This window comes from Calidris pugnax, unplaced genomic scaffold, assembly GCF_001431845.1.
Source record: "Calidris pugnax isolate Ruff unplaced genomic scaffold, ASM143184v1 scaffold41, whole genome shotgun sequence".
Taxonomy (NCBI): Eukaryota; Metazoa; Chordata; class Aves; order Charadriiformes; family Scolopacidae; genus Calidris; species Calidris pugnax.
In genome coordinates this window covers 2,778,663-2,791,091 of record NW_015094509.1, presented here as the reverse complement: position 1 = coordinate 2,791,091, position 12,429 = coordinate 2,778,663, and positions in this window count along the sequence as shown.

Genomic DNA, 12,429 nt, shown 5'->3' with positions numbered 1-12,429 from the left:
TTCCACAGAATTATATGTGACCTTGAAATGCAACCTAGTCCGACAGCCCCTCGCTTTTTGTAGCCAAAACTCACTGCTGTTGTTTTCCTAGCCTAAACCTCTCTTAACTGTTGTGTTGCACTCCCAGTCCCTACCTGTCCCTTAGGTTTACTGTGGTCTCTGTGCTCCCTCTTCTTCCACAAACATTACTGCAGCATCACTAAACTAACAGCCCAGCCAGCCAAAGCTGGATCTGCTCATATTTGGAATGGCACAAAATCACACAGCCTTCCAGCTTGAGCTCTACTTCATACATATATATATATCATTTTGGGGAGCAAATTGCTATTTCATACCCCTTTCCCCATATACATACATCCAACACATTCCTAAGTGACATCTATCCATCTTGTCTTTTCAACCTTAACTGGTAGAAGACTCCACAACCTTCGCAGTAAATTTATTTTAGTATTTAACTCCCTTTATAATTTCTTGGTTTATAACATATATTTTGCTTTCTTCAAATTGACTCTTATATGTCCAACATCCTGCATATGGACACCAATTTTTCACTTTCATTTATTCTGCAGCTACATTTGGAAATTCGTTATTCTGCCTTCCCGAAACATTCTCTGAAATGGACAATCCCACTTCTTCTGATGTTTCTTCACATACAGTTCTTTAAGACCTCTGATCGCTATTTTGTTTCTTGCCTAAATGGCCTGTGCCTCGTGGAAAAATGTGCTAAAACTGGACACAGTACCCCAGTGATACTTGTACTAGGGCTGTCAGGAGTAGAATTATTGTTTGAGCTTAATGCACACATGCCCCCACATGAAGTAGAATGATTGATAACTTGCACTTGCCAATGGCAGTGGAATGGTTTTTCATATGAACCGTGAGCTTTAATGAACTTAGCTTTAAAAATATACACTCATGCTTCAAAGCTCTGGAGCCTTGATGTGTATAAATTTTTACCAAATCGAGGTGCCAGTGCTGTGCGGTTTCAGAGGAATTTTGAATGAATGTGCACGGAGGCCTTGATTCCGCATAACAAAGCTCCAAATTTTGAAAGGTAAACATGCAGTTACATGCTTTCCTAGATGAGGTACCTTGCATTTAACATAACAATGACTGGAGCAGAGCTCCCCTGTGTTTATAACAAAAAAGTCTGAACAGCCACAGTGGTGTTGCTAGTGATCAGCTGCTAAATGTATGTAAAAAGGGATTCCTCCATTTAATCTCAGCAATATTTGGTGACACGTGGAATACAAATACTTACAGAACCTTATTGCTGTGGCTACACATCTTATCTACTACGAAAAATCCTAATTTTGAACTTCACTTACAGTTCTGCAGTCTCAGTGCTACCCAAAAGCATTGAAGTCAAAGACATCAAGCCCTGGATAACCTTTGTCGCTGGTGAGTGCAATTTAGTAGCCTCAGTAAAAATTTCTGAGGTGCAGGTTTCATTTTTCTTTAATTCAAATCCTCAAAATTACTATGATAACAGTTTCCCATCCCCTCCATTTACAACTGGGACATTATGCTGATCTTTGAGCTCTAATTTAAAGGAAATTTTGTTCTGTCTATAGTATAATTTTCTTTTATTAGGGTCATATGCAGACTACCTATAAATAATGTTCTGGGCTGTGATTACTTTTCAGGATAAATTTAATTCCATGGGGTTGTAATGTATGTCTCATTTTCTGAATTTCTGCCTACGCTGTAGATTTTCATCATGTTGGAACATGGATGTGAGGAACAGGATTACTTGATGCAAGGCTGAACACTGTGGTCAGTACAGGCCATTTGCATAATCATGACAGATTATAATTATAAGAAAATGTTCTGTGTTTTACACAAATAATAATTTTCTCTCTGTTGAGCACAATGAAAACCATTCCATAATTCCATTTCCATTTATTTTTCACTTTATTCACAATAACTGCTATGCTTGGCTTTCAACACTGACACAAGTCTCATGTGATCTGAGGAAAATACCAGCTTTTGCTTAAAACCCTCATTCATACAGCCAGCTAACCTCTGTCACTTACGTCACCTTTAGGGTTCACTGTTTTGAACATCAAATACAGCCTCAGATGCCTGAGGTGTTGAGGAAGTGACTTTCTTCAGATATTTAAGACAACAGTTCTGAAGGCCCTAATCAAACTGGGTAAGATTAGCACATACTAGTCCAAGGCTTTGAGAGGTGTCTATGTGAAATGTTGGCCTCCAGCCTTTAAGTCATGGCTTCCTTCAGTATCCGTTTTCTCCCTGAATACTAGGAAGTACATAAGGAAGATGATGAGGACAGAGAAGAACCTTGTCCTATCTGCAGGGGTATCTGTGGTGCTTCTCCACAGGTACACTGAGACTTAAGAAACTGAGAGGTTTCCATCTAGTCAGCCACTGACCCCTGTTCATTAGAAATGTGGAAGCACAGCTTGTCAGAAAGGAAGGAAAAAAAGCCCAAAACACTGCAAGATAATATGCAATGCATACTTTCTTTTTTAAGACTGAAGTTCAAAAAGCTATCTTAGTATAGATCTTGTTTCTGAGAATCTCTAAAAGAAGCTGTGGTCACCAGCTCTTTCTGCTGTGTACTGAATTATGTATGTCTCTGTAGGGTCAGAAATTGTATTACAAAAAAAAAAGGCTTTTCTCCAATACTTCAGAAAAAGATCAGAGTGATCAGGTAGAGTTTTGTGTGTCTCCACAGGGTAAAGATGAAGACTTCTCTATCATAGCCTCAATCTATTCACCATTCTTTAAAAAATCTCCTCAGGCTCACCAGAATCAGGGGAAAAAAGTGAAATATGAGATCTGTTGTTTTTATTTAAAATGTTCTTAAAAATCTCATGAAGCATGAGGCATAAAAGTCTTTAAAGGTGCTTTAAAAACATAAACAAGAATTTCCTATGTAACATCAAAGAAAATGTAGTAAGGTATAAGAAGCCCAATAAAAGCTGATGTGTACTGTACACTAACCATCGTGCTCATTTTAAATTTTATGTAATGAAATGTTCCAGAGGCAGGGAAAAGATGAAAGAAAAGGAAAAAAATTTTTAAAAAGTTGAAGTTAAAAGGAATACAAAACAGAACTACTAGAGCTGATCGCTCTACAAAAATCCTAAGACACCTGAGAAAAACAAAGGGTCTGTTTTAATAAATATGAAACACTACAAAAAGATTTTATGCAGTGTCTGATAAAGCTTTCAGTATCATTATTGTAATTATAATAGACAGAATAAAGCTAAGACAAAATATGAGCTAGGAGTTCCTGTGAGCTAAAAGGCAAAGAAAGTAGGTCACTACTAAAAGCAGAAAAAATGCAAAATCCAATCCAGTGGTGTTCAGTACCAGCATACTGGTACCTGCTATCTGCATACTGGTATCTGCACCATCAGAGAGGGTGAGTCCCTGATGCAGTTGTGTGCCTTCGCCAAACATACCGAGCCTTCCTTGTCAACAGGGTAATATGTTCTCACTTTCCACACCACCATAAAGGATTTATGTCTAAAATCAATCAGAAAAATTAGCATGGGAAAGCTCTTTGATGACGGGATTCTTATTCTATACCTAGTGGTGGAAACTTACAGCATATAGCCACAAAATTTCTATGCAATATATACACAAAAGGGAAGGCTTGCTGCAGGATACTGAGAAAAAATTAAAGTCCAGTCATGATAAAACACATTTGGAATTAATAAAGTAACTAAAACTATCATACTATGCAGCTTTTAAATTACTGAACATTACAGGATGGGGGAGGTTCAGAGCCACTGATCCTGAGGGCATTCTAGCTTTCCTTCTGACCTGTGTGCTGCTGTGTCCCCAGGTTTTACCCTTCTCTATTCGTTCAAACAATCTTCATGCCCAAGTGAGCTGCAGAGCTCTCGAACTGATATGTGCAAGAGGAAACATTACAGCAGGAGAGTAATCAGAATGTAAACCAGGGCTGTTCAAGAACTGACATTGTGACAGGGATGCTGTTGGAACGCATTAATAACATGGTGTTGCCCGATATATTATATGATACCCTAATAATGAAAAAAAGAAAAAAAAATTTAAAAAAGGAAAAAAAAATCAACATGGCTTTTGTATGAAAACAAAATACAAAAAAAAAGAACATTTTGAAAGAAAAATTCCAAGGTAAAACAAACCTTTGGATTTAGAGATTTTTGTGAGCGGCAGCTGAAAAATTGAACTGCTGTTTCATTTTGAATACAATCAATGCAGTTTCTTCCATTGATGGGTATTGGATCAGAACTTTTTGTTTTCCAGGGCAAAATAGTGGCCTTATAGAAAATTAATTACTAAAATCCCATTAATTTCATTGGGGTTCAGACTGTCAGTATTCTTTGTGTTTAATATTAAATTAACTTCTTAAAAGACTCTTTGTTTGGAGTATCTTTTGAGAGGTACATTCAATACTGCAAAGCTCTTTGAAGAGGCAGAGCAGATATAGTGAATTCATCATTAAGAAAATAGTTTGATTTTTTTTCTTCTTGGAAGAGCTGCAGAGGAAATTATAAAAGGCAGAAAGTCCAACATGTAAAGGAAATATTCTGGCATTCATTTTAGAAAGGAGCAGAATGGAGAGGAAATCAGGAAGTGAAACAGTGACATTGATTGACTTTTAAAAATCTATCAAAAGACAAGAAAAAAATGAAAGAGCAATAAGAAACACTATCTATAAATTCTGTGTACTATATATTAATACCAAATACCTTGATTAAAACTTTATATTAAAGGATCTGAGTTACACAGTATGCCAAGATGGAAACGGCAAGTGATTTCACTCATAGCAATTTTTCAGTGACTTACAAGAGTCTCCACTTTGGAGTAGCAACACTACCTTTTTCTCTGGCAAGTATATTCCTGGGAATCTCATCTTGTTTACTTATATGGATTAAAATACTCCCTTGTTCTGTTTCCGTAGCCCTTCTTTGGTGTTACGTCTTGAAAGAATATTTTATCTACTGACTGGCAAAGGGTGAGGGAAGCGGGATGAAGGGAGAGAGGCAGAAAGTCTTCTGGGGAGTAAGATGGTGAGAGTGGGATCATCAGCCAACACAAAGCAGAATATGGTTATCCCTTACAAATTATGGGGCCCTTAGGAATCCTTAGCATTTGGCACACTGGTTTATATCAGGATCAGATATAGAAAGAGGGAGACACAACCCTTTCCCTGACAAAGCCTTGCTGTGCCAAGGGCAAACTACGATGGTCAATATACAATACTCTTTCTCTCTCAAATGGGTGCAGGAATAGCTAGTAGACATTTCTCAAGATGTAGCTGTTTTAATACTTTGATTCCAGCTCGTCATATCCCAGTTTTGCAAGGCTACAAACAACAGCAAATCGGTCCATTAAGAGAAACATACGTAACACAAATTCAGGCTAAAAAATTTGCTAATACTGGGCCACAATAAAGTACATTGCGCAGCCATATAATAGGTATTCAGGAGTGACAGAGATTTTGAAGCAGCATGGTTAGTGGTCCATTCACACTACCACTTCAGCTGCTTTGTGATGCCCAGGATAACTGAAGTGGTTCAGCCGAGGCAGCGTAGCGTTCACAGCTAACAAGGAGAGCTGACAAGGGGTAAGGTGAATTCACTTTCAAGCCGGTCATCTTCCACACCTCATCTGCTGAAGACTGCAGTCAGAGAGTGTCGTGAAGGGAGGGTGCAATCTAAATTAGACATACATCACCTAGGAATCACATAACATACGTTTTTATAAACTCTAAGTGTTGATGGAAGTATAAACTTACGATCTCACACAAAATGTTTCTGTGTTTCCAGCAAACCATATAGATAAAGAACTAACTTAAAATTAATACATCTGTTCCTGTGAGCCCCCTGTGAAAATGTCAGGGTATCTCTAGATCTTCAAGTACTCTGAAGTTATCAAAAAGGCTGATCTATTCTACCTTATGTTCATTCCGCCATCGGGTATTTCTCTAACACTAACCAAAGCAGAGCACTTTTCCACATAGCCAGCATTTCTGTACAGTTTATTTGAAACTTTTGAACAGAATAAGGGTTGAAACTCAAAGTATGCTTATTAAATTATAATTTATGAGTAACACGTTACCCAGGTGTTTTGGACAAGATAGTGAAAGGGTAAATCAGGAAATATGACACACTGCTTTCCATTAACCCCCTGGCACTCGCAGTTTAAAGCTCCCCTTACTAAAGGCTAATCCATTTTGCTGTAGTGCTTAGCATTTTAAAATCTCAACTCCTGTGTCAAAATTTTTATATGCATTTAGGTATTAGAAAGGCAGGTAGCAGTTTTGATCTCCTTTCTGTTTTGCATATTGTCATACCCAATCAAAACAGCAACGCAAAACATACCTACTGAAACATACAGCTCTTTAGTCTACGTGTGGACCATTTAAACCCCAGTTTTCAGACAAATGCTATTGTCCAGTCTCCAGAATTCTGTAACAAGTAATAACCACTCACAGCAAAGCTGAAGTTGAATACATCTAGGTTCTAGCTAACACAAATAATTGTGCAAATGGCTTTTCATTGCTGTTTAGAAAGTAGATTTGGTCACAGCAGAAGCAACTTACCCGTGTCTTAGTACTGAAACGGGAATAGGAAACATTTTGGCTATGATATTTTGCAAAGTACATTCTTTTCCTGGATGCAATCTAAGTACTTCAAGAAATGAAATCATCTGTTAGGAAAGTGTATATTAACTCAGCAGGTCTTAAATTTCATTTTCATAACAGATTAACAATAGGATGAGTGGTAATGGTTTTAAACTGAAAGCAGGTAGATTTAGATTAGGTATTAGGAAGAAATTACTTACTGTGAGGGTGGTGAGACACTGGAACAGGTTGCCCAGAGAAGTTGTGGATGCCCCATCCCTGGAGGGGTTCAAGGTCAGGTTGGGTGGAGTTTTGTGCAACCTGGTCTGGTGGGAGGTGTCCCTGTCCAGGGCAGGGGGGTTGGAACTGGATGGTCTTTAATGTCCCTTACAACTCTAACTGTTCTATGATTCTATTAATATTAGAGAGATAAGAGTTTGAGTATCATTTGGCTTGTTCTATCCATTTGCTTCTCAATAAGCAGAATAAGAGAAGCTTGCTGTCATTACTGTTAGGAAAATAAAGACTACAATTCAAAAATACCCTCCATAATTGAGATGAAATTGCCCTTGCTCCCAAAATACCATCGCTCTTTCCTGTACAAGCAAGAAGCAGATACGCATCTGGAGTTGACAAGCATCTAGTTTCTCTAGAGCAATTAGTTTAGCAACCTATAGCATGATGATATGCATTTGTTTCTCTTGGACTGCATGTTGTGACATCTCTCATTTAAGCTTTAGAATATTTCATGTCACTGAAAAGTCCTCAGTTAATATGAATGACAGTCACCTGCTTAGGATGGAGCTGTTCTTATGATGAGTTTATACTGCAGCCTACAGAACCGACACTAATTATTAGAAAAAGGAAGTGTCATTTTAGTTACTGATACAGAGAGCAGATGCTGCCTTCAAGTGTCTGCACTCATGCTTGGAGTTGAAAGAGAGCTTACTGGTGTTTGTCTATTTTCTCTTGCAGAAGCCTCTCATGTTTAACGTTGCGGAATTCCCTTCTGTCAGTTAACATCTGTATGACTTCCAGGTAGAGCCAAGGGAAACAGGAGCTTTTGTGATTATGTCTGCATAAAACATATAACTTTCAAGCTCCCTTTCGCCAGGAGGAATGCTACATGGGCATTGACACCACGGAGTGTACCACATGTGGCAGTCAATTTTATAGTGCTGTCAACAGTCCTGTGTCTAATTAACACGCTCATTGTCCTAGAGAATATAATCAATCTATGTTTTATGAGCAGCATTAAAAAGTTTGCATATTTGTTGTATGTTGTTTTTCTTAAACACTAAACAATTCAAATGAATTTTTTGGATAAGTATACATTAAATGCACCTACTTGTTTGTATCTTTGGCTGGTTTTCACATCACGTTCTCAGAGAACACTAACACTATTGGAAAGAGGCAGAAATACTGGATAGCAACTTATATCTTCCAGGTGCACTCAGAGGATCCCCCCTTTACCTGGTCTTTCCCACTAAATTTACATAACAGCATATAGAGAACGAAAGACAAAATATGGCTAAGTGTCAGAGACTTTCTAAAACCTCTCTGGCAAAAGAACATGGTGAAAACAACTAACTTTTACATGTTCAGATTTCTTTTTGAGAAAATGTTTGAGGAGAAAGTCTTTGAAGTTGGCAGCCCAAAAATAAGCAGCAAAACTATGTGCTGGAGGGCATAGCCTGGAGTCCACACATCAGAAGCCCCATAACAAGATTTGTAACACCTGCTCCGTAACACAAAGAGCAGGTCTAATGCTCTTTCACATCAAATTGCAAACCATATACCATGGTATGAAGTTTTCATAGTGCACTTTGTATTGAATTTCTAAGCAAAACAAACCTAACGAGGACAGAGGAGACCAACTGGAAAAGTGGAAAGCATCAAAGAACAAAATCAGTAATGACGGTGCGTAGTAAAAGAGGTCTGGGTTCTGAATATTTCTGAAACCTTTGCAACAGACGAGAATAAAAATGGAAGAGAATGCACAGATAGTCTAAATATTGATTATTATACCTAAATATAAAGCGAAAATTAACACGGGTGCAATGCTATAAAATCCAAAAATAAAATGCAATGTATTGTCTATACGCCGTAAAAAATCTGCTGCTTCTGTGAAAGTATGTTTGGCTTCTTTTTACAATGTGTGCCCTCATATGTTAAATTAAGAAAATCAAGAAAGAATAATGTACCTAGTAAGCTCAAAGGGCAATAAAGATGGGCCAAATGTAACTACTGGAGCTAGAACTCACATTTTTCCCTACATAAACAAAAGACTAAAATTGCATATTTTAAAAATACAGCTTACATATGGTGTTAGAAGTAGCTCCTTGGCATATTTGAATTCAAGAGTAGCATCAGGGAATTCACTAGCAGAATATTAAGAAGAGATTTCAGAGCAGATAAAAAAATCACAATTGGACACAATTTTCACAAGACTTTAGATATATGATAATTTAAATTTCATAACCGATTTTGACCCTATACCTAACTAGGAACTTTGCTTCCTCAACTAAATAAATCAGTAAGCAGGTAAGTAAATAAAATATTGTCTTTCAGCAAACGAGTGCATCTGAGGGAGAAAGTGGGAGAGATTTGTGGATGTCAGTGAATCAATAAAATTTTCCAGGAAGATCTTTTAGGCTATGAAATATTTTTCCAAGAGAAACGGTATGCATCCTATCGATGGGAACCCTTAAAATTAGATTTGGAAAAAAAACTTGTAACTATCAGCTTAAAAATATAATCCTGCTCTCACAAAGAGATAGAACAGACCACTCAAAGGCATTTTTCATCTCTGATATCTGTATTTCATAATTATGACTGAATATTTCATTCCATGTTCAAAATGTTAATCAGAAACTCAGGATTCTAGTCCTTATTCAGCTTCTGGACCTTCATTTTAAAACCACATCCAGAATTCAAGATCTCTGCAGTGGGTGTCATTATTAGCTAAAGGCTTTTTTTCCCCTCAGTTATCTTCATTGAGAAATACTTGGCTACGTTATCTTGGAGAAAATAAACCCATTTAACCAGGCTCTTAGATTTTTAAAAGCAGAAATCAGATTTTTGGTCCTTTTTCAAGGGAATTTAGTTTATATCACTTAAGTTAACCAGTCTACATTTTTTTCTTCGCTATATTTTCAGTTTTTAATAATGCCTGCATCGGTATATATATTTAATAATGCAGCATCGGCTGCACATATACATATTAGGTATATGTGTACGTATGTCAGTTAAATATAAAGTAATCCTTTAAAAACTTACTGAAACGAAAAAGGTTCATTTGCAAGCATTTAACTGTAGCTACTGTAAATCCTTATGATCCAATCTTGTTTCTCTCAAGCACTTTGCAAACTTAGCTATTGTCAGAAAAAAATAATTGCAAGCTTGATCTAATCCTCCCTCTATTTTATTTCAGTGCTTTTACACTCATTAAGTATGTGTTTTATTCCTTACTGCATATGACATCCCATTAATATTAATCCTTTAGAATAAGGTCTCTAGTACCAGCACCAGGTCGCATGTAAGTGGTTGCTCTTTCCCTCCTCTGGTTCTCACCATTAATTCCATCTTTTTTATTCCAAACAAATGAACAAACAAACCCCCCTAGTTTATATTCTACTTAAACAGAATGTTGGGAGAAATATGCGATATGGTAGGGATATGACAGGCCCCATTCAAAAGTTATTAAATCTCCAACTTCTTTCTAAAAAAACATTTTTCAAAGACAGAGGTAATCTCTGTTGGTTTTATAAAGAATATTTTATTGACATTAATTGGAAAACAAAAGCTTAGCTAATAGAGTCCTTTGATAGAAGTTTATTATTGGATTGATTTTTTTTTTTAATTAGGAAACCAAGAATTTCTTACAAACCATCTTTTTTCAGATGGTGTTTAGTCACAAACAGAAATCTAATCTTCCCTGCATGGAAAAATCCTACAGAATGTAGCAAAACTTGTTAGCTTTTCTGTAACAGTGAGATGCAAGATAAATGTCAGAATCTTACTGAATTTAAAAATATTTGAAAGCCCCACAGATCATTAAACATTGCTTAATTACAAACTTCCTTGGCAATTGGTTGTCTTTGTTTCAGAGCTGTCATAAATCCGTTCAGCTTTACAGTTTAGACATAAAATATGCACTTTGGGAAAACCAGAAACAGCCTGGCCAGACCCGAGTGTTCTCTTTACATTGATTTCTTGTTGATTTATTTCACTGAGAAAGGCTCTGACTTATTCAGCTCTGGAAACAAATATGCATGCAAGGGAGCCATCAAAATACGTGCTTGAGCACCAAAACACATTGACAATGACACAAGTCAGGCTTGTGCAGCACAACAGGAGCTCAGAAACACCCTCCTGATATTGCTGGCTCTAAAATCACTGCAGCCCTTGAAGCAGGGGAGAGCGGGTGGGAGGAACAGGCAAGACCCCAAAAAGCTGGGGAGGCACAAAAAGTTTTACAGAGAAAATCAGGGTGGGATTTTGAATGGCCAGAGGACAAACCAAGGGTCTCACTCTTAAGATAAAGAGATCCCTTAAGTAAGAGATGGGCACTGTTCCAATGAGTTTACTACCTATATAACTAAGACATAAAAACAGGTAGGAAGAGCAGCCAAGGAGTGACACACTCAAGACCACAAAGACAACTAACAGCAGGATTCATCACAGACATTAGGTTTTGCAAGTACTTATTCAGTGCCCAGTTTACCAAACAGATCATCTGTCTGGTAAGAAGATGTTAGCAGGCATCACCAGTTGCTACACTGCTGTCTTGCACTAAGCTTGTTATTATTTTAACATTATGATGAGTTATGCTTTTGCCAGCTTGATCACAGAATTCAAAATAGATTCTCCTTGTCCTAAAGAAAGTAATATCCAGATTTGGCAACAGCCCATTTAGCCCGAGCTTGCTATGTACTATATCAAATCTGCTTCAGTACATTTTAATTTTAGACTTTGTTGCACTTTTTTTTTTTTTTCGAGGATATTGATTTTTTCCCCCCCCTTCAGTCAGTAATTTTCAGTTACACCACCTTTTTGGAAACAACAGAAAAGAGATTATTTCTCCACTGATGCATGCTTTAGCAGTTTCAAAGACCAAAGCCAAAGAAAAATCGGGAGACAACTTCTAAGTAGTGTAAGAAGTGTTATGACAAGCAATGATTTTCAAGTTATCGTAGACCCAAGAAATACCACAGTTTCTTTAAAAGGGAAGGGGAGAGGATATTTGCACTTAGTTTTCATCGGATTTCAATTTAGCTACAGTTCTAAATGTTGCAGTTGCTCAACACAGAAGGGGCACAAAGCATTTTACAGGCTCCCCATCCTGCTGCAAATACAGCATGGAATTTTTACAGGCAAAGAAAGAGAGCTTAACATAAAAGCAAAAAGTAGCCAACTCAAATGGAAAACAAATTCAAATTGTTCAATTCAAAGACATGAAGAATAGAGGGTTGATTTAACCTAACAATGTCCTTTAATCTAATAAATCACGTAGGATTTTAAGATAGTAATGCAAATTCCACAGCATGCATTCACCATGCCAGCTTTCTAATAGATAACCAGCTGACATCCCAGAGTAGCAGCTACTCTCATATTTAAAAACACTGAATAAAGATATATGCCCGTGCTGCGTACTCTCATGCAGGGTGTGCAACCTCAGGACAGCCATAAATACACAAGCACGGGTGCCAAAAGCTACCAAGCAGCCTGAAAATAGGATAAATTAATTCGTATAGTGCTCAGTTCTGCTGCAGCTACACGCCTGTGGGAGTGCAAACAAATTCACTTACAGCTAGCCTCATCTGCTTCATCATATGCAC